Genomic DNA, 22,801 nt, shown 5'->3' with positions numbered 1-22,801 from the left:
AATCACAGAAGATGATGTCTGAGCTGGGGTAAGGGCTGAGTTAGTTGTCACCCATGGAAGATGGTCGAACAAGGGCCCCACTAAATGCAAGGTAAGTTTAAAGTTTAAAGGCAAGTTTAAAGAAAAACAGTAAACACAACTTCCATTAATTTAAACATATTCTATTTCAATAATTCTTTCTCTCCTCCATTTCTACCCAAATACACACACATACTCCCAAAGGAGAGAATGGTATTTCCACTATCAAAAAGAAATCAAAATCCAAACTGATTCTTTTCCAGCCTTGTATTCATTTGTTCATTCATTTTTCAACCAAATAATTTGTTTAAAATCCACTCTCCATCTAACACTGTGAGACGGTTACAACAGCACAATGGAAAACACAGGCCCCACCTTCTTCGAGCTTATAGAAACTCCAGCAGAGTTCTGTCTAAAGCTCTAAAGAGCCCTCTCCTGAACATCCTTTTCAAGTGCCATACAGAGGACTGTGATGTTTACAGCTTATTCATATTCAAGTTATCTGTTTACAGAAAATGAGAGCTGGGAGCTCCAATAATTAGAATCATTGGGTGCAAACCTCTCTACCGATAATTCAGAGTACACAAAAGTTGAGCTGACAAATACTACTTCCCTCTCTTTATTCATTAATACTATTATTATTATCTTAATTTTTAAAACTAACAACTCACTGTAGCTATTTTTAAGAACTCTAGATTAAAATTATGTTTTTAAAAATGTCATTCAAATGTAAAGCTTCATACACACAAACTCACAGTGCCTCAGCTTTTAAAATTGCACACTGACTCAGAATTTAATTTTATTAAATGAGTTAATACACAGAAAGCACTCAGAGGAGTACATGTACTTAAGTATCATGTGTTTGCTCTTAGTCTTTCCATTTTAGTTTCTGTAGTGTTACTATTATCACTAAGAAATTAAAATGCACAGAAGTCCCATAGTAAGTGCAAGTGCCATTTTATAAATAAATAAAGAAAAGAGAATGTAACCAATATAATACTAATACCTTTAAGAATAGAAATCTTGTGTCCTTACTCTCAGACTTTTATAGTAGAAGTCTGACTACATTAGATACTTGATGAACTACACTAAAATTTTTATTTTTATTGATTTACAATTTATACCTTGTGTACATTCAGAGAGAAACAAAGACACCTTACAATAAAAATACATAAAGAATAGCAGCACTAGTCACAATAGCCAAGACATGGAAACGACCTAAATGCCCATCAACGGATGAACGGATAAAGGAGATGTGGTACATTACTCAGCCATAAAAAAAAGAATGAAATAATGCCATCTGCAGCAACATGGCACAACACAGATGAACCTAGAGATTATCATACTAAGTAAAACAGAAAGACAAATAACATGATTATCACTTATATGTGGAATCTAAAACATGATATAAGTGAACTTATCTGTGAAACAGAAACAGACTCACAGACATAGAGAACAGACTTGTGATAGACAAAGGGGAGTGATGTGGCAGGAGGGATGGATTGGGAGTTTGGGATCAGCAGATGCAAACTATCATATACAGAATGGATAAACAACAAGGTCCTAGTGTAGAGCACAAGGAACTATATTCAATATCCTATAATAAGCCACAATGGAAAGGATATGAAGAAGAATATATATATACATGTGTAACTGAATCACTCTGCTGTACAGAAGAAATTAACACAACATTGCAAATCAACTATACTTCAATAAAGTGAATTTTTAAAAACTACACAAACATGGGAATTTCCTGGAGGCCCAGTGGTTAGGACTCCATGCTTTCACTGCCAAGGGCCCAGGTTCCATCCCTGGTCAGGAACCTAAGATCCACAAGTCATATGGCTCCACCAAAAAAGAAAAAGAAAGAAACATGAACAAAATTTAACCAAAGATGTGTAAGGCTTATACACTGGAAACAACAAAATGTTGTTGAAAGAAATTTAAGAAGACCAAAATAAAGGGAAAGATGTCCATGCTCAAGGATTGAAATTCTTCATATTGCTAAAATGGCACTCATTATCAAATGGCTCTACAGATTCAATGTAATCTGTATCAAAATTCCAATTGCCTTTTTTTGGTTTTTTTTGCAAAAATGGACAAGCTGATACTAAAACTCACACAGTAATGCTGAATAGCCATTTAATCTTGAAAAACAAAATTGGCAGTCTCATATTCCCAATTTCAAAGGGAATGGCAACCCACTCCAGTACTCTCACCTGGAGAATTCCATGGACAGAGGAAACTGGTGGGCTACAGTCCATGGGGTTGCAGAGTCGGACACAACTGAGCGACTAACACCTTCACTTTCACTACAATATTACAGGAATCCAAACAGTGTAATATTATATAAATGTAGATGTACAGATAAACAGTATAGAACTGGGAGTCCAGAAAGAAACCCCACACATCTATGGTTAATTGATTTTTGATGAGCATGCCAAGACTATTCCACAAGAAAAGAGTAGTCTTTCCAACAAATGGTTCTCAGACAACTGGATATAAGTGAATTTGGGATCCCTACTTCACACCACAAACAAAAATGATTTCTAAATGGATCAAAGACAATGTAAAAAGTAAAATTAAAGAACTAAACAGACATTTCTCCAAAGAAGACATACAGATGGCTAACAAACACATGAAAAGATGCTCAACATCACTCATTATCAGAGAAATGCAAATCAAAACCACAATGAGGTACCATTGCCAGTCAGGATGGCTGCTATCCAAAAGTCTACAAGCAATAAATGCTGGAGAGGGTGTGGAGAAAAGGGAACCCTCTTACACTGTTGGTGGGAATGCAAACTAGTACAGCCACTATGGAAAACAGTGTGCAGATTCCTTAAAAAACTGGAAATAGAACTGCCATATGACCCAGCAATACCACTTCTGGGCATACACACTGAGGAAACCAGATCTGAAAGAGACACGTGCACCCCAATGTTCATCGCAGCACTGTTTATAATAGCCAGGACATGGAAGCAACCTAGATGCCCATCAGCAGATGAATGGATAAGGAAGCTGTGGTACATATACACCATGGAATATTACTCAGCCGTTAAAAAGAATTCATTTGAATCAGTTCTAATGAGATGGATGAAACTGGAGCCCATTATACAGAGTGAAGTAAGCCAGAAAGATAAAGAACATTACAGCATACTAACACATATATATGGAATTTAGAAAGATGGTAACGATAACCCTATATGCAAAACAGAAAAAGAGACACAGAAGTACAGAACAGACTTTTGAACTCTGTGGGAGAAGGTGAGGGTGGGATGTTTCGAAAGAACAGCATGTATATTATCTATGGTGAAACAGATCACCAGCCCAGGTGGGATGCATGAGTCAAGTGCTCGGGCCTGGTGCACTGGGAGGACCCAGAGGAGTCGGGTGGAGAGGGAGGTGGGAGGGGGGATCGGGATGGGGAATACACGTAACTCTATGGCTGATTCATGTCAATGTATGACAAAACCCACTGAAATGTTGTGAAGTAATTAGCCTTCAACTAATAAAAAAAGAAAAAAAAAAAAACTAAAATTACAAAAACTCTCAGAAGGAAACATAGCTGTAGGTTTTCATGATTTTAGTTCACACAATGGTTTTTTAAACACAACTTCAAGAAGACCACAAGCGACAAAATAGAGAAACTGGACTTCAACTCAAAAACTTCTGTATGTCTAGGGACACTACAAAGGAAGTGAAAGACAACCCACATATGGGAGAAAGGATTCACAAATGACATACCCAGTAAGAGTCTGAAGTGAAGTGAAAGTCACTCAGTCAAGTCCGACTCTTTGCGACCCATGGACTATACAGTCCATGGAACTCTCCAGGCCAGAATACTGGAGTGGGTAACCGTTCCCTTCTCTAGGGGATCTTCCCAAACTAGGGACTGAACCCAAGTCTCCCACATAGAAGGCAGATTCTTTACCAGCTGAGGCATCAATAAGAGTCTAGTATCCAGAAAACATAAGAACACTTAAAACTGAATAATTTTTTTAGAAAAATTAACAGGTAAAGGACTTAAATAGACATTTCCCCAAAGATGTCAAAAAGCTAATAAACACTTGAAAAAATGCTCAACATCACTAGCTTTTCAGTTCAGTCCAGTAGCTCAGTCGTGTCTGACTCTTTGTGACCCTATGGACTGCTGCACACCAGGTCTCCCTGTCCATCAACAACTCCCAGAGTTTACTCAAACTCATGTCCATTGAGTTGGTGATGCCATCCAACCATCTCACTCTCTGTCGTACCCTTTTCTTCCCGCCTTCAATCTTTGCCAGCATCAAAGTCTTTTCAAATGAGCCAGTGGCCAAAGTACTGGAGTTTCAGCTTCAGCATCAGTCCTTCCAATGAATATTCAAGACTGATTTCGTTTAGGATGGACTCCTTGGATCTCCTTGCAGTCCAAAAGACTCTCAAGCATCTTCTCCAACATCACAGTTCAAAAGCATCAATTCTTCGGTGCTCAGCTTTCTTTAGAGTCCAACTCTCACATCCATACATGACCACTGGAAAAACCATAGCCTTGACTAGATGGACCTTTGTTGGCAAAGTAATGTCTCTGCTTTTTAATATGCTGTCTAGGTTGGTCATAGCTTTCCTTCCAAGGAGCAGGTGTCTTTTAATGTCATGGTTGCAGTCACCATCTGCAGTGATTTTGGAGCCCAAAAAAATAAAGTCTCTCACTGTTTCCACTGTTTCCCCATCTATCTGCCATGAAGTGATGGGACTGAATGCCATGATCTTAGTTTTCTGAATGTTGAGTTTTAAGCCAACTTTTTCACTCTCCTCTTTCACCTTCATCAAGATGCTCTTTAGTTCTTCACTTTCTGCCATAAGGGTGGTGTCATCTACATATCTGAGGTTATTGATATTTCTCCCGGCAATCTTGATTCCAGCTTGTGCTTCATCCAGTCCAGCGTTTCTCACGATGCACTCTGCATGTAAATTAAATAAGCAAGGTGACAATATACAGCCTTGACGTACTCCTTTTCCTATTTGGAACCAGTCTGTTGTTCCATGTCCAGTTCTAACTGTTGCTTCCTGACCTGCATACAGATTTCTCAAGAGGCAGGTCAGGTGGTCTGGTATTCCCATCTCTTTCAGAATTTTCCACAGTTTGTTGTGATCCACACAGTCAAAGGCTTTGGCACAGTCAATAAAGCAGAAGTAGATGCTTTTCTGGAACTCTCTTCCTTTTAGGAATATATAAGTCAAAAGCACAATGAGATCCTACTATACACATACTAGGCTGGTTATAGTCCCAAAAAAGGAAAATAAGGATTGACAAGAATATGGACAAACGGGAACCCTCATCCATTATTAGTAGGAATGTAAAGTGATACAGCCACTGTGAAAAAGTTTGGTAGTTCCTCAAAAGTTAAACATAGAGTTAAGCTATGACCCAGCACTTCCACTCTTAAGTATATACCCAAGAGAATTGAAAACATATATTCACAAAGAGACTTGTAAACTACTGCACATAGAGGTATTAGTCATAAGAGCCAAAAAGTAGAAACAACCCAAATGTCCATACACTGATATATGGATATGCAGATAAACCCACACCACTGAACGGTATTCCACCAGAAAAAACAACGAGGTACTGACTCACAGTGCAACACAAATGAACTTTGAAAATACTAAGTAAAAGAAGTCAAGCACAAAAGGCCACATGTTATGCTGATTCCATTTATGTGAAATGACCAGAACACTGTTTATGTGAAATGTCCCCAACAGGCAAACCCATAGAGAAAGAAAGTAGATCACTGTTTGGATGAAACGAAGAGAGAATGGGGTGGGGTGGGTATTACAGAGTTTTTTTTAAGTGATAAGAATCTTCTGGAATTAGGTGGTGGTGGTGGTTATACAACATTGTAAATATACTAAACCACAGGATTGTACTCTTCAAATTGGTTCAAATGGTGGTTACCTGAATTTATTCTCAATAAAAAAAATTTAAGAAAAATATAAATGTACAACATGTAAATAATATACAGAGGAGAATCAAAAGTAAAAGGAGAAATCAGAAACCAAAAGGAAGGAATAAAACAGAGTGAAACCAAGCAAAACTTATATGGAAGGTGGTTCTCACATCAGCTCATACAACAGAAACTGAATATAATCAAAATTAGCCTTGAATGTTCCAGAGAAGACACGGCCACACTGTCTCCAGATAAGTCCAACACAGCATCAACAGAAATGCCCACCAGCACTGGAAGTTGTATCCATTAGCTCTTGATGAGAAAAACCACCACCAAAATAAACCCCATTCCATAATTATGAACATAAAAACAATTAAAATGTATTCTTTCTCATGATTCTGTTGGGGGAACAATTCTGATCTCAATGCCCAGAATGGTTTTTCAAGCACTTGCAGGTTATCAACTCAGGTACCTCAGGTCCCCTCCATGTGGCCTCTTCAACAGGACAGCTCAGGCTCATACATGTTGTTCTCAAAGTTCCAAGAGCAATAAGAGAGAGCAAGCCCCAATATGCAACACACTTTAGGTCTCTGAATGATTTACCTTAGCTATTATCTCATTGGCCAAAGCAAGTCACATGACCAAGGCCAGATTCAGAATGGGAGGTGATCTTCAAAGTGGAAGAGGTAGAGGAATTTTGGAGACCACTTTGCAAACAATCTAACAATCTAGCAGAGAGAAAAACAGGATTTTGGTTATTATGTTTGGCATCAGATAAAGTACTTAGCTTGAACTCAAGGGATACTTTGTGTGAAAATCTTACCTCTAACCACTAAAATCACATTCAGCACTGTGAGATGCTCATGCAAAAACCTTGACAAACTAAGACAGACAAGGGAGCAGGAGATTCCCACATCTCCCAATGCACACACCCTCTGGGGCATATGCTTCTGGAGGGGAAAGGTGAACAGAAGAATCCACATTCTTTAAATTGTTGTTTCTCTAAAAAGAGAGCTACCATATGACCCAGCAATTCCACTTCTTGGTATATATCTAGAAAAAAACCGTAATTCGAAAATGTACATGCACCCCAATGTTCACTGCAGTGCTATTTACAATAGCTAGGATATGGAAGCAACCTAAATGTTCATCAACAGAGGAATGGATAAAGAAGATGTAGCACATATATGCAATGGAATATTATTCAGTCATAAAAAGGAAAGAAATAATGCCATTTGCAGCAACATGGATGGACCTAGAGATGATCATACTGAGTGAAGTAATTCAGACGAAGACAAATATCGTATGTCACTTATATGTGAAATCTAGAAAGATGATCCAAATGATCTTATCTACAAAACAGAAACAGACTCATAGACATAGAAGACAAACTTATGATTACCAAAGGGGAAGGGTGTCAGGGGAGGGATAAATTAGGAGTTTGGGATTAACATATATAATCGTTTATATAAAATAGATAATCAATAAGGACATTGATGTGGCACAGGGAACTCTATTCAACATTCTTTAATAATCTATAAGGGAGAAGAATTTGAAAAGGAATATATATATATATACATACACATATACACACACACATATACACACACACATATACACACATATATACATATACACACACATACACATGTATATACACATATGTATATATACACACATGTACACAATACACATATATACACATATATGTATATGCATGTACACACATATGTACACACATATGTACACACACATGTGTACACACATATGTATATACACAGATATACACACACATATATACACACACACGTATGTGTATAACTGAGTCACTGTGCTGTATACCGGAAACAAACATGAAACTGTGAATCAAGTACACTCCAAAATAAAATAAAAATTAAATTTTTAAAAATGGTCCAAGCTTTAAAAAAAGAAAAAAGCTGTTTCTTTCTTTTGTGAGTCCATGGGGCTTAATTCCGCAAAGTTTAATGCACATAGGCTACAGTGCTCCTACACATGGATAACCAGGGCAATAAATGTGGAGCTTCTCAAAATCCAGAGAAGGGATAACATAATGCTTCACGGGATAGTAAGTCTTTGTCATACGATACACACCAACTGATCAGAAGGAAAATGTTCCCTGTCATTAAATTCTAAGGACAAACTAGTTTACGGGACATAAAGGACAACAAAAGATATTACATGATACATCTTGAATAGAAATTTGGGCAGAAATTATAAAAACATTCCTCACTTGGCTATTTCTTATATTAACACTTTGTAACAGCTAAGTAAATAAAGCTTTATAAAACATTTCTCTCTGAGCTAAGCTAGACAGGTTATCTTCTTGTTGAGTCAAGAAACAAGAGTAGACGGGAATTCGCTGGTGGTCCAGTGGTTGGGACTCAGCAGTTTCACTGCCAGTGGCCTGGGTTCAACCCCTGGCGTCAGAACTAAGATCCCACAAGCCACAAGGCATGGCCAAAAAAAGCAAAGAAAAAAGAATAGAGTACAGAATTAGGTAAATAGATATGATCCTTGAGCCATATCTGATAAACATTCTTAAGCTCATTTTCAATAAAAGTTAAACGGAATTCAGACTTACTCTCCAATATGTGAAAGAAATGTAAATATTACATTAATAATAATCAATATATTTGTCGTAAAAATTTTTGAAGGCTAAGTATTTTCACATATACCTTCCTGAAAGATCTAACGTAATAGAAAACACCAACAATCCAAAGAGCTACAGCTTCACACTAGAAGCATTTACATTTTGAGATTCTGACTTCATCTGGTTTACGTTTTGCTTCTTGACTTCCTGATATTTCTGCTAACTTTGAATTAACAGTCCTTTGAACTAACAGACTGCTATATATAAGAATTACTAAGACCCTAGCAGATGTCTTTTTCAGTATTATTTCCACCAAATCAGAAAGCAGTAAAAAGCAGAGTGGTGACAGGTGTGGTTCTCAGTTCACAATATGAACTGCACCAGTAAATACTAATATTTACTGCACAAGTAAACACTAATATTTTAAATGAGTGAAATAGGAAAAGAGATTCACAGCAACTGAACAAAAATCTTCAAAGACTATGAAGATACTCTAAGACAGGGTACTACATTTTTTTCACACCACCATCCTCACCCACCACACACAGAGCACAGATTCCAGGAAGGCTGGTTGAAAACAGTTGCTTAAATATCACCAAATGTACACATGAACTTCTACAAAATACATCTTAAATTACCATTCATTTAATATATTTGTTTTATATTATAGTTTCAAGTTGAAGTTCAGTTCAGTTCAGTTGCTCAGTCTTGTCCGACTCTTTGTGGCCCCATGAACCCCAGCACGCCAGGCCTCCCTGTCCATCACCAACTCCTGGAGTTTGCCCAAACTCATGTCCATTGAGTTGGTGATGCCATCCAGCCATCTCATCTCTGTTGTCCCCTTCTCCTCCTGCCCTCAATCTTTCCCAGCATCAGGGTCTTTTCAAACGAGTCAGCTCTTCGCAGCAAGAGGCCAAAGTATTGGAGCTTCAGCTTCAACATCAATTCTTCCAATGAACACCCAGGACTGATCTCCTTTAGGATGGACTGGTTGGATCTCCCTGCAGTCCAAGGGGCTCTCAAGAGCCTTCTCCAACACCACAGTTCAAAAGGTAAAGCTGAAGTTACCTTATCTTAAAAAGCATAAAAAACAAAATTTGTATCTCCCAGCTGGAAGTCCAGAATGCATGCCTGGTCTGCAATCTACTGAACTGATCAACACATCAGGTCATACTATTATAAGAAACTGGACCCTGTCATTCACATTCCCTTCCTAGCTTTGCTCAAGAGGTGCCCAACTTGCTACCCATACCAAAATCTAAGAAACTGAACTTATCAGTTTTTCTATCATTATAGGAAACACGGAAGGCTTCCCTGGCAGTCCACTGGTTAAGACTCCATGCTTCCACTGCAGGGGGAGAGGTTCAATCTCTGGTTGGCAAACTAAGATCCCACATGTCAGGCAACGCAGCCAAAAAAGAAATACTGAACACCACCTACAGAGACAGAATATTTCCAATGAAGTCTCTCCATCTCGTCTCTACACTGGTAGCTGAGTGAGCTGAATACAGAGGCATTCCATCTGCCCAGGGTTACAGCAGAACTCATATTCTTCCTTACCCTGGCTGGTGGCTGAAATGATTCACTTCAATGATAAATATTTCATTCCAAAACTAGAAATAAAACAGAGTACCCAAATACCCCTGAAAAAGGTAACACACTAATTATTCTAAATTCTCAATCACATCCTCTCCTGCCATCTCCAACACTCGTGGCCTGTAGCTTGGCCTTCTTTGGCGCACCTGATATCTCTCTACTGGATCATCCCCTTTGGTACAGCAGCATCACATACATTCCCCAAATAAACCTCTGCCTTGAACCACAGTCACCTCCAACTACCGTGTCACCTGAGTCCCTTTACAGCAAAAACTCTTCAAAGACAGGATTAGGGCTGCTATCCCTTGCTCCTCAACTCATGCGCTTTCCTCAAACTGCTCCAGGTGCATTTCTGTCTCATCAGGCCACTAAGACTGCATGTGTCAAAATCACCAAGACAGCCTTGTTTCCAGAACCAGTGGTAACTTCTCAGTTCTTGTCCCTCTTCCCTGACGTCCTAACAGTGTTAACACAGCTGACCATTCTCTCCTTGAAATGCTTCGCTTCTCTTGGTTCGCTGTGATACCAAAGTTCCCTTGCTTTTTCTCCAATCTTAGAGGCTAAACCTTCTCAGTCTCCTTTGCTGACTTCTATCTTCCTCCTTTACTTCTAAACACTGGTGCGCACCAGCGCTCTATCCTGGGCTTGTTTCGCTTCTTCATCTATGAATCCTCCTCGGAGGCAACCTCAACCAGTTCCACAGCTTGAAATACCATCTGTGTGGTAATAACCCTGACATCTCCATCTTTAGCCCTGCTGCCAAGAACCTCAGATTTATATATCCAGCTGCAATCCTGATATCTTTATTTAAATATCTAGTAAGTATCTCAAATGTAACATGGCTACAATGGAGTGCTATATAGTCCCCCAAAATTTGCTCTTTATCTAGTCTTTGATGTCTGAATAAATGGCCTCACCATCTCCCCAGCTGCTCAGCCAAAAATCTAAGAGCTATCATTGATTCATTCCTCTCTTTCATACCTCAACTCTAATCCATCAGCATGTTCTTTTGACTGTGGAAGGGAAAATGTTAGTCGCTCAGTCGTGTCCAACTCTTTGCAACCCCAAGGACCGCAGCATGCCAAGCTCTTCTGTTAATGGAATTCTCTCGGCAAGAATCCTGGAGTTGAAGCCATTCCCATCTCCCGGGGATCTTCCCAAACCAGGGATCAAACCCACGTCTCCTGCATTGCAGGCAAACTCTTTCCCACTGAGCCACCAGGCTCCAAAATATTCTAATATCCTATGAATATTCAAGACTCCACTTTATACTTTTCCATTAGTCCAACAGACTGATTGCACTAGTGGCTCTGATTTCAATGCCTCTCTGACTCTTTTCACACCTCTCTGTATACCTGCCCTTTGGCAATGCCCCTCATACTAGCTGTTGATGTACTCAAGTAACCTGCCTTTACCAATGTGACAGGAGCAAATTGAACACAAGCTAAGGCTTAAAATTTTGCCTGCTCGTTTCTACTTCCTTTCTTGCCTCTTTATTATGACCATGAGACTAGGACTGGGCCAGCCTGACAGTAAGAACAGAGTCATGTAACAACAACATACGAGGATAGCAGAGGTGTCCCAGCCATCTGAGTTGAGGCCATCCTAGACAATCAACAACCAGCTGGCCCTCCCAAACATATCAGGGAGACCAGGCAATATGGCAGAGTTGCCTACCTGACCCACAGCTGATCACAGACATGTGCAAGCCCAGTCAGGACCAGCTGAGCCTGGCCCAGAAGAGCAGAATAAGCCAACCATTCCATTGACTGAGCAAAAGGAATCCTTTTTTCTGTATGTCACCAAGTTTATGGGGCTATTTGTCACACAGCATTACTGTGGCAATAACTAATAGAGACACCATCATCCCTTGTCAGAACTATTGCAACACGCTCCTGTTAGGTCTCACTACTTCCTTTCTCTTCTTACAATCCTTTCTCTATTCATCAATCAACACAAACTTCTTTTTTTTGGATGCACTGGGTCTTCATTGCTGCATACAATCTTTCTCGAGCTGCAGAGAGTGGGGTCGACTGCTGTGTGCTCGGTCTTCTGATTCCTGTGGCTTCTCTTGCCGCAGAGCGCTGGCTCCAGGCACACGGGCTTCAGCAGGCACAGCACGCAGGCTAGCTGCTCCTGGGCCTGTGGAACCTTCCCAGACCAGGGAGGAAACCCGTGTCCCCTGCTTCAGCAGGTGGGGTCTTACCCACTGTGCCACCAGGGAAGGCTCAATCAACAAAACTTTTAAAAACATAAATCAGTTCATCTCCTCAGTCCTGCTTAAACCCTCTAACGGATTCCCCGAACTCAGCCTAAAAATCTCTTAATTTAGGACACCACCTACTTGTCCAACCTCATCCAGTACCACTCTCTCCCTGGCCCACTATGTGTCAACCACAACAGCCTTCTGCCTGTCCTTCACACACAGCAGACCCATGGCATGTTGGGGGGCAGGCAGTCTTTGCAAATCATATTACCTCTATCTAGAAAATCATTCCACCTGCTCTCTCTTGCTCACTCTTTAACCAATAACTTCTTGTAACTCAAATTCAACCTATATGTCACTTTCATCAAAAGACCTTTCCTTGACTGTTGTTGTTTAGTCACTAAGTCATGTCTGACTCTTTGTGACCCCATGGACTGTGGCCCCTCTGTCCATGGAACTCTCCAGACGACAATACTGGCGTGGCTTGCCATACTCTCCTCCAGGGGATCTTCCCAACCCAGGGATGGAACTTGTGTCTCCCGCATTGGCAGGCAGATTCTTTACTGCTGAACCACCACGGAAACCCTCCTTCCCTTGACTATATAATCTAAAATAATCAGTCACCCTGATTAAATTAAAATAAGGATTTTAATTCTCTGCCTCATACTTATTACTTTGCAGCACTTTTGTTATTTGGTTTTTTTTTTCTCATTTATTTTTATTAGTTGGAGGCTAATTACTTTACAATATTGTAGCGGTTTTTTGTCATACATTGACATGAATCAGCCATGGATTTACATGTATTCCCCATCCCGATCCCCCCTCCCACCTCCCTCTCTACCTGATCCCTCTGGGTCTTCCCAGTGCACCAGGCCCGAGCACTTGTCTCATGCATCCAACCTAGGCTGTTGATCTGTTTCTGTTATTTGCTTTTAATCATGTGATCTCCACACTGACTCTAACTTCCACACAAGCAGAAACTTAGCCGGTGTGTTCACCAATGGATCCTCAGCTCCTAAAACAGTTCCTTCACATACTAAGCACCCACTAAATACTTGATGAATGTTACCTGACATGGAATAAATAAAAGATCAGATTCTTTCTGAAGTCAAGTTTTTCACAAAGAGAAGGGGCTGGGGAAGCTGAAATGGCAAGGGAGAAAAGACAGACTGATTCTGAGAAGGAATTTTAGAAGCAGAGAAAAAAACTCACCCAACAGAAAATGAAGTTAAGCATGTGGACTCTGAAAACAGCCTAGAATGGAAGCCTGGCTTTGTTGCTTCCTAGCTGTGTAAACATGGATACATCACTCACTTCTCTGAGCTTGCCTCCTCATCTATAAAATGGGGTAATAATTACTACTTCACAGAGTTGTTGTAAAAATTAAATATATATAAAGTGCTTAGCATAGGACATGGATCATAGTAATTACTCAATATTAGTGATGACGATGCTGGTGGTGGTGGTGATATCTAAATCAGCCCTGATATTGATTAAATTGGCATAATCCATAATATCTCACTCAACCTGTTGAGTCTAATTTTTTTTTTTCAATATTTAGGCATTCCATATTGTCCCTTCTCACCAAGAATGGAATCTGCACAGGACCTAGAGCCTGAAGAGCTGGGTTCTGGCTCTACCACTAACTAGCTGGGTCACCTTGGGCAAGTCACCAACTTCCCAGAACTGAAAATTAGCTTCTCATAAGCTCTGTCCATCCCAAGGTAGAAGGGGCAGGAAACAGTATGCGAAGAAGTAGAGATACTTGCATAACAGAGACACAGAGGCAGAGAGACAGGAAGGGAAATAAGCAGTCTGCTCAAGGGGGTTTCCCTGGTGGTCCAGTGGCTAAGCCTCCAAGTCCCCAGTGCAGCAGGCCCAGGTTCAAACCCTGGTTAGGGAACTAGATCCCAGCCCCTGCAACTGAGAGCATTCAAATGCTGCACCTAACGATTCTGCAAGTCCCAGATGCCACAAGGAAGACAGGATTCTGAGTGCTACAACTGAGACCTGATACAACCAAATAAATAGACACGAATTTTTTTAAAAATCACTCCACTATATTCCAGAGCACAAACAAGAATGTCTACACACCTTAACTCAAAGCTTCCCAGACCTTTCCAGAACACTACAAACTTGTCAGATGATACCAGTCCACAGTCTCACAAGGGCAGGCACATGGGCTGATTTTACTCTCTCACTGACCAGTGGCCAGCACAGGGGCCAAATCACACTATTACAGTGTGTGTTGATCACATGCTTGCTGAGATGGACAAATGTATTTAGGGAAATCAGGGCTAATCAATGTCAAACTGGCTCCCTGTGTGCATTTCTCAGAACCTCTTAAGACATGAATAGGCTCTGTGAATCATATAGAATACTTTCCAATCTTATCTGATCACAGAACTCATTCTGTTTCCCTTGAACCTGATTAACATCTCCCAGAGTTGTAGTATTCTACAGAACAGTGTGAGAAAGATCTTAACACAATCTTTTTTTTTTTTTGGCCATGCCGTACGGCTTGCAGGATCTTAGTTCCCTGACCAGGGACTGAACCCAGGTCCCAGCAGTGAAACTGTGGAGTCCTAACCACTAGACTGCAAAGAAATTCCCAAGCTTACGTAATTTAAGTCATTTTTACCATCACGATATAAATATCTTACTCTTAACACGTAAGATAACTAAAAGGCCGATTGTACTTTGACTCACATCTAGTACATGGTTGTTTCACACCAAATTCTGTACCTCCAAATCACCCATCACCAAGCAGGACCTTGATCTCTCCCATCTCCTAAGAAGCAGATGTCCTGCTGGTTCCTCTGCCTGCTCCCTGCACCCTCACAACCAGTCTGCTCCACAAATCCTCCCACCTTTTCTTCCACCACCCCCTCTCTCTACATCCTTAGTCTTACTATGAACTTCCTTCAACTTCTTTAATTACAACTCTTCTCCTTTTATAATCAACCCAACAGGTTTTTATCTTATAATCTACACTATCATCCTATGCCTGAAAACTTCAAAGTACTTCTCCCTTTAATAATAAAGGCTGGTCCGTCACTTGCGTTCTCCACACTGGATCCTCTTTTGGGTTATTCCTTAATCTTAACTACATATCATCATGTCAAATTCTACCTGGGTTCCCTCTTCCCATCCTACCATCTGTTTCCTAGAGCTCAAGGACATAGATGTCTTCATTTCCCCATGCCTTTGTTTGAGTTCTCTCTGCCTAGAAGAGCACCTGTTGAAATCCGACTCATTTGTTAAGGTCCTGATCACAGGTAATCTCTTTCATGGAATGTCCCTGATATACCACTCTGGTCACAATTAGCTACTCCTTTTAAGATGGAGAAGCTCCATACAGTCAGCAAAAACAAGACCGAGAGCTGACTGTGGCTCAGATCATGAATTCCTTATTGCCAAATTCAGACTTAAACTGAAGAAAGTAGAGAAAACCACTACACCATTCAGGTATGACCTAAACAAATCCCTTATGACTATACAGTGGAAGTGAGAAATAGATTTAAGGGACTAGATCTGACAGACAGAGAGCCTGATGAACTATGGACGGAGGTTCGTGACGTTGTACAGGAGACAGAGATCAAGGCCATCTCCACGGAAAAGAAATGCAAAAAGGCAAAATGGTTGTCTGAGGAGGCCTTACAAACAGCTGTGAAAAGAAGACAAGCAAAAAGCAAAGGAGAAAAGGAAAGATATTCCCATTTGAATGCAGAGTTCCAAAGAATAGCAAGGAGAAATAAGAAAGCCTCCCTCAGCGATCAATGCAAAGAAATAGAGGAACACAACAAAATGGGAAAGACTAGAGATCTCTTCAAGAAAATTAGAGGTACCAAGGGAACATTTCATGCAAAGATGGGTTTGATAAAGGACAGAAATGGTATGGATCTAATAGAAGCAGAAGATAATAAGAAGCGGTGGCAAGAATACACAGAAGAACTGTACAAAAAAGATCTTCACCACCCAGATAATCATGATGGTGTGATCACTCACCTAGAGCCAGACATCCTGGAATGGGAAGTCAAGTGGGCCTTAGGAAGCATCACTACAAACAAAGCTAGTGGAGGTGATAGAATTCCAGTTGAGCTATTTCAAATCCTGAAAGATGATGCTGTGAAAGTGCTGCACTCAATATACCAGCAAATTTGGAAAACTCAGCAGTGGCCATAGGACTGGAAAAGGTCAGTTTTCATTCCAATCCCTAAGAAAGGCAATCTGAAAGAATGTTCAAACTACCGCACAATTGCACTCACCTCACACGCTAGTAAAGTAATGCTCAAAATTCTCCAAGCCAGGCTTCAGCAATACGTGAACCGTGAACTTCCAGATGTTCAAGCTGGTTTTAGAAAAGGCCGAGGGGAAAAAAAAAAAAAAGAAAAGGCCGAGGAACCAGAGATCAAATTGCCAATATCCTCTGGATCATCGAAAAAGCAAGAGAGTTCCAGAAAAACATCAATTTCTGCTTTATTGACTACGCCAAAGCCTTCGACTGTGTGGATCACAATAAACTGTGGAAAATTCTGAAAGAGATGGGAATACCAGACCACCTGACCTGCCTCTTGAGAAATCTGTATGCAGGTCAGGAAGCAACAGTTAGAACTGGACATGGAACAACAGACTGGTTCCAAATAGGAAAAGGAGTACGTCAAGGCTGTATATTGTCACCCTGCTGATTTAACTTCTATGCAGAGTACATCATGAGAAACGCTGGGCTGGAAGAAGCACAAGCTGGCATCAAGATTGCCGGGAGAAATATCAATAACCTCAGATATGCAGATGACACCACCCTTATGGCAGAAAGTGAAGATGAACTAAAAAGCCTCTTGAGGAAAGTGAAAGAGGAGAGTGAAAAAGTTGGCTTAAAGCTTAACATTCAGAAAACTAAGATCATGGCATCTGGTCCCATCACTTCATGGCAAATAGATGGGGAGACAGTGGAAACAGTGTCAGACTTCATTTTTGGGGGCTCCAAAATCACTGCAGATGGTGACTGCAGCCATGAAATTAAAAGATCCTTACTCCTTAGAAGGAAAGTTATGACCAACCTAGATAGCATATTAAAAAGCAGAGACATTACTTTGCCAACAAAGGTCCGTCTAGTCAAGGTTATGGTTTTTCCAGTGGTCATGTATGGATGTGAGAGTTGGACTGTGAAGAAAGCTGAGCGCTGAAAAATCGATGCTTTTGAGCTGTGGTGTTGGAGAAGACTGTTGAGAGTCCTTTGGACTGCAACGAGATCCAACCAGTCCATCCTAGAGGAGATCAGTCCTGGGTGTTCATTGGAAGAACTGATGCTGAGGCTGAAACTCCAATACTTTGGCCACCTGATGTGAAGAGTTGACTCACTGGAAAAGACCCAGATGCTGGGAGGGATTGAGGGCAGGAGGAGAAGGGGACGACAGAGGATGAGATGGCTGGATAGCATCACCGACTCGATGGACATGAGTTTGAGTAAACTCTGGGAGTTGGTGATGGACAGGGAGGCCTGGTGTGCTGCAATCCATGGGGTCACAAAGAGTCGAACACGACTGAGTGACTGAACTGAACTTAATTACCTCAAGGCAACTGGACAACTTATCACAGATATATAAAGCTCGTTGTACATATGAATGCAGAGACGATAGAGTTGGGAGAGAAAACTATGAACCAGGTGAGTCTAACAAGCAGCACGACCATGAGGATGGTGACAAAAGGACAAATCAGAAGGGTATTTGCATGAATGGCTTGAATGCTAAAGGAGAAAGGCTTCTGTGTGTCCTGCAAGGAACAAAGGGAAGCCAGGCAAAGACTACAGAAGAAAGAGCTGCAGAGAAGGGAGTGTTCTCACTCTGTGGGCCGGCTGGGCTGTGGGAATGCTGATTCACAATGGAACAATGCCCTCACAGGGCCACCGGAAAGATGTGGGCAGGAAGCCAGTAGAAGGCTGGAAGCTCAGAATCACAGGGGAGTTGAGAGTACATAAGAAAGCAGCTGATCAGAAAGGCTGGGAGCCAAGGAAATGGGATAAAAAGCAACACTCTGGCCTAAACTGGCTGAGATCCCAGAGAGTGTCAGAGGCCAGATGAGTTAAGCATTCAATAATCTTTGATCAACATTCAAAAGTAGGTTGATGAGTAATTGTTCTAATGTCTACAAAGATCCGATTTCCCTAATGTGCCACTCATGGCACAATCGACATCTCCGTGTGTGGGCTGTGCCACAGGGATAGTGGATTGGAGGGCGTACCAGGGAGGGGCTGGGTGTGGAGTCTCCCTTCACTGGGGCAGGGCTCACAGGCTGAGAAGGGAAGAAACAATCTGAATATGTGCAGAGTCTACAGGGATCAAAGACCTCCAAGCACAGAGCAGACCACAGTAGGCACCCAGGCCCAAGAAGCAGTGAAGCTGGCAGACACCCAGAGAATGGCAAAGGGAAATCCACGACAAAAATAGTTTCTGAAAAGTCTGTCTACTAGTTAGGGTTTTCAATTCCAAACAACTAGATTTGGGCACACAACAAGAGCAAAAAGGAATGCATCGGCTCACATAACCAAGAAGCCCTGATGCTTCAGGCACACCTGGATGCTGGGGTTCAAAGGCTGCAGTCTGTGCTCTCACACCCCTTGGCACTTCTCTCTGCACGCCAGCCTCATTCACTCCCTCCTCCAAACAGCTGCCTCTATGCAGTGGAAAGATGGCCACCCGAAGTTCTAGGTTACATTACTCCAGCAGACTAAAAATCCCAGAGGGAGAAAAATGCCTCCTCTCTTAAACTGAACCAGAAAAAGAGCCTGAGTGAGTGAGTCCAGGTCATGAGCTCACCTCTGCCCAATCACCTGGCCAGGTAAGGAGGCACTTCTCAGACTGGCCAAAGCTGAGTCACATGACCATCCTTGGCGGTGGTGTCAACCCCACCCAAACTACATGGACTGTGAATAGAAATTTCCCCAAAGGAAGGAAGTCGGGGCAAGTGTAGTGACTTGTCAGTCAGGCCCCAGATACCAAAAGAGAAGCCCAGTTTTGTCACTTAAAACATTAGAAGGGCTTTGAAGTCAGACAGAACTGGTTTTCAATTTCAGCTTTGACATTGACTAGGATGGGCGAGCCTGGTGGGCTGCCAGCTATGGGGTCACACAGAGTCAGACACGACTGAAGCGACTTAGCAGCAGCTAAGTATGTATGTTCAGCCTCTCAGCCGGGTCTGACTCTTTGGGGCCCCATGACTGTACCCCACCAGGCTCCTCTGTCCATGAGATTTTTCAGGCAAGAACAGTGGAGAGGGTTGCCATTTCCTCCTCCAGAGGATCTTCGATCCAGGGATTGAACCTGCATCTCCTGTGTCTTCTGCATTGAGGGCGAATTCTTTACCACTGAGCCACCTGTGTGACCTCAAGTAAATTACTTAATTTCTCAGTGGCTCAGTTTCCTGCTTATAAAACAGTACCTACCTTCTAGAGATGTTTGGAAAGATTAAATGAAATAATGCACATAAACTGCTAAGCATAATGCTTGATGAACAGGGATCAATAAATGGTAGCTATTATCAGTAATAATAAAAATCATGACAATTATTATTCAGAACAAGGTTACCGCATGAACGGTGAGCTGTGACTCGGTGAGAGAGCGAGCCAGGTCAGCAAACTTGGGTAAATCAGCCTCAGGTCAAGATTCATTAAGGGCAACTCCGGCTACAATACAGGGGCCCTGAACGAACTCAGACGACAATTCACATCAGTGAATGTGTTCAGCACCTACATACTGCATGCCAGGCACCGAGGAGACAGTGGTGAGTGAGACACATGGCCCCAAGTAAACTACCAGGAAAAATGACTATGGCTTCGTGACATGATTCTGGGGAGAGGCGAGGGTGACTGAAGCTGCTTCCTTACTTTGAGCCGTAGGCTGTGAATACTGGAAAAGTCCTGGGCATACAAAAGAAAAATGCCAGGCCCAACTGCGGGAATGCTAGGAAGGTATAAAAGGACTGCAACCACTGCCCCCTCCCCAAAAAATGCCTTTGCGTGAATTAGGAAATTATGTCTCTTCATTTAGACACGTCACTTCCATCCTCACAGTAAACACATCTACCAAATCGTCCACCTGAGTGACATCCCAGAGTTTTGCAGTGAATAACCTGCACAACTGTACATGGCAGTCCTGGGTATAGGCAGGGAAGATGACTTGGGGGCTGGAAGGGGTCAAGGGACAGAGTGGGGATAGAGAAGCTGGAATCCCCAGGCCTTTGGAAACAGACAGTAACTTTTGCTATGGGGCTGCTCCATTTAATATGGTAGACGCTCACTGCAAACAGCAATTAAGCATTTGATATGTGGCACAACTGAGGACTAATTTTTTTATTTCATTTTAATTAATTTTAATTTAAAATTTAAAACTGAAGTGGTATAAAATATGTTTCCTAACTTTGGTAGGACTGCATTTTGCTTTATCCACTGTACTGCATAAGATATTCTATTGAATTGCATTGCATTACACTACATTGCTCATAGTAAGCTCCTGAGTTGTTTCTAGTATCACATTAATAACTTTCATATGATTATATGGTAAAATATTTTTTATATACTGAGTTACCCAAAATATACTATTAAAATTAATTTCACTTGTTGTGTTTTGCTTTTTTTAGTGTGGCAACTAGAAACTTCTAAATTACATGTCTGGCACACAGAATATTTTTTTAAATATTATTTATTTATTTGGCTGCATGGGTCTTAGTTGAGCATGCAGGATCTTTAGTTGCGGCATGTGGGATCTAGTTCCCTGACCAGTATCAAACCCAGGCCCCTTGCATTGGGAGCATGGTGTCTTAGCCACTGGACCACCAGGAAAGTCCCTCACAGAATATTTCTATTCATCAGTGCCTCTGTGAAGACATCTTAGGACCTATAGTGCTAAGGGGCTTGGAATGATACCCAGGGGAACTGGGTGCTTTTAGTTTTGTTTGAAGCAGCCTTCTATGTTTTCTTCCAGGTTGTCCAACTCTGTTGACCAGGAGGGAAAATAACAGAGGCAGCGGGCAAGCAGGCAGCTCAGTATGTGTGGCTCAGGAGAGCTTGCAGACTACACTGGAGCCAGACTGTATGTTCTGAACTCTGGCTCTACCACGTAACCAAATTTCCCCGAGTCTCCTTCAGGCTCTTTATCTACAAAATGCCAAAAATAATCTTGCCCACTTTACAGGGATTGTTGGGAGGGTTAAATGAGAGAATCTAATGTAAAGAACTGAGCATGGAGCCTGGCACATCTTACATGCTCAGTTAACTACAAGAAGGCCACTGGAGCATGATTTGGAAATAAAGAAGGTGCAAATGAAAGGTCTTCAGTACAATGGAGCTCAGGCTGCCAGGGCTTAAAAGGGTGCACCGTGTCCACATGTCTCCTCAGCATTTATCTTTCTAGACCAAAGAACTGGGCAGAATTATTTACTCAATCCTCTATGCTGCCGATTAATATATTTGCTTTTTTCTAAGTCCATTATGTTTTTTAGGTACATTGATGAAACAATCTTACATGCTTAAGAATCATGAAAACCGGTAAGGTAGCATTTCTGAATGATGTGTAACAACAGCTAAGATGTAGCCAGCTTTTTTGTTCCAAATCCTACAGTGAATCAATGTCTTCAGTTAAGAATTTACAGTAACATCTGAATCTCATTCTTGAGTAAACTAGAACATTCATTTGTATGTACAGATGGATTCATTTTACCTGAACGCTTTCTTTACTACTTCCCTGACATTTTGCATGAACTTGAGACCAGCAATGTGGTTTTTTATGTCCCAAAAGGTTCAGGTTGACTGTAAACTTGGGAGTTTACACTGTGTACTCCCTGTTCTACATGTTTTACTTTAGAAATAGTAAAAAATAAACTAACTTACTCACATTTGTAATCTGAGAAATGTCCATCTATGCTTAACCTCTGTTCTGTCTTCCAGTCCCCTCCCTATTCCTGACTTTTAAAAATATTTCTCCCAGCCTCCCACTGACTCAATTTATTTAATAGCCTTTGTGTGGAGTCTTTTCAGAGTTTATCCCTAGCTTCCACAACTATGCAACCAATGTTCCTCAAGAACTCTAGGGAATTTGTCAAACATGATTCCCCCTCACAAAGGAGTAGCCTATCCCGGCAAAAGGTTATATCTGCTTAAAAACTGCAAAACCCACTTTCCCAACACATACACTTGTGCAGAATTTGTTTTAGATTCCACTCTTTCCACAAGTTCAGTTCAGTTCAGTCGCTCAGTAGTGTCTGACTCTTTGCAACCCCATGGACTGCAGCACACCAGACCTCCCTGTCCAACACCAACTCCCAAAGTTTACCCAAACTCATGTCCATTGAGTTGGTGATGCCATCGAACCAACTCATCCTTTGTCGTCCCCTTCTCCTCCCACCTTCAGTCTTCCCAGCATCAGGGTCTTTTCAAATGAGTCAGTT

At 41.4% G+C, this 22,801-nt stretch overlaps 1 protein-coding gene across 4 annotated transcripts in view; it reads right to left on the bottom strand.

The window, feature by feature from the left end:
• Nucleotides 1-22,801, bottom strand: part of TEC (tec protein tyrosine kinase) — a 150,238-nt gene that overhangs the window by 117,798 nt on the left and 9,639 nt on the right. Inside the window, exon 1 of one of the 4 annotated variants that reach the window (XM_065914511.1) lies at nt 6,552-6,660. The exons of 2 other annotated variants lie outside the window; for them this stretch is intronic. The gene's annotated coding sequence lies outside the window, so the exon portion shown is untranslated. Of the gene's footprint in view, nt 1-6,551; nt 6,661-22,801 lie in introns of those variants that run through there. One more of the 4 variants, XM_065914509.1, reaches the window with a different exon arrangement.

This window comes from Muntiacus reevesi, chromosome 22, assembly GCF_963930625.1.
Source record: "Muntiacus reevesi chromosome 22, mMunRee1.1, whole genome shotgun sequence".
NCBI lineage: Eukaryota > Metazoa > Chordata > Mammalia > Artiodactyla > Cervidae > Muntiacus > Muntiacus reevesi.
The sequence above is the reverse complement of the archived record's forward strand: the minus strand, read 5'-3'. Positions and strand labels throughout refer to the sequence as shown.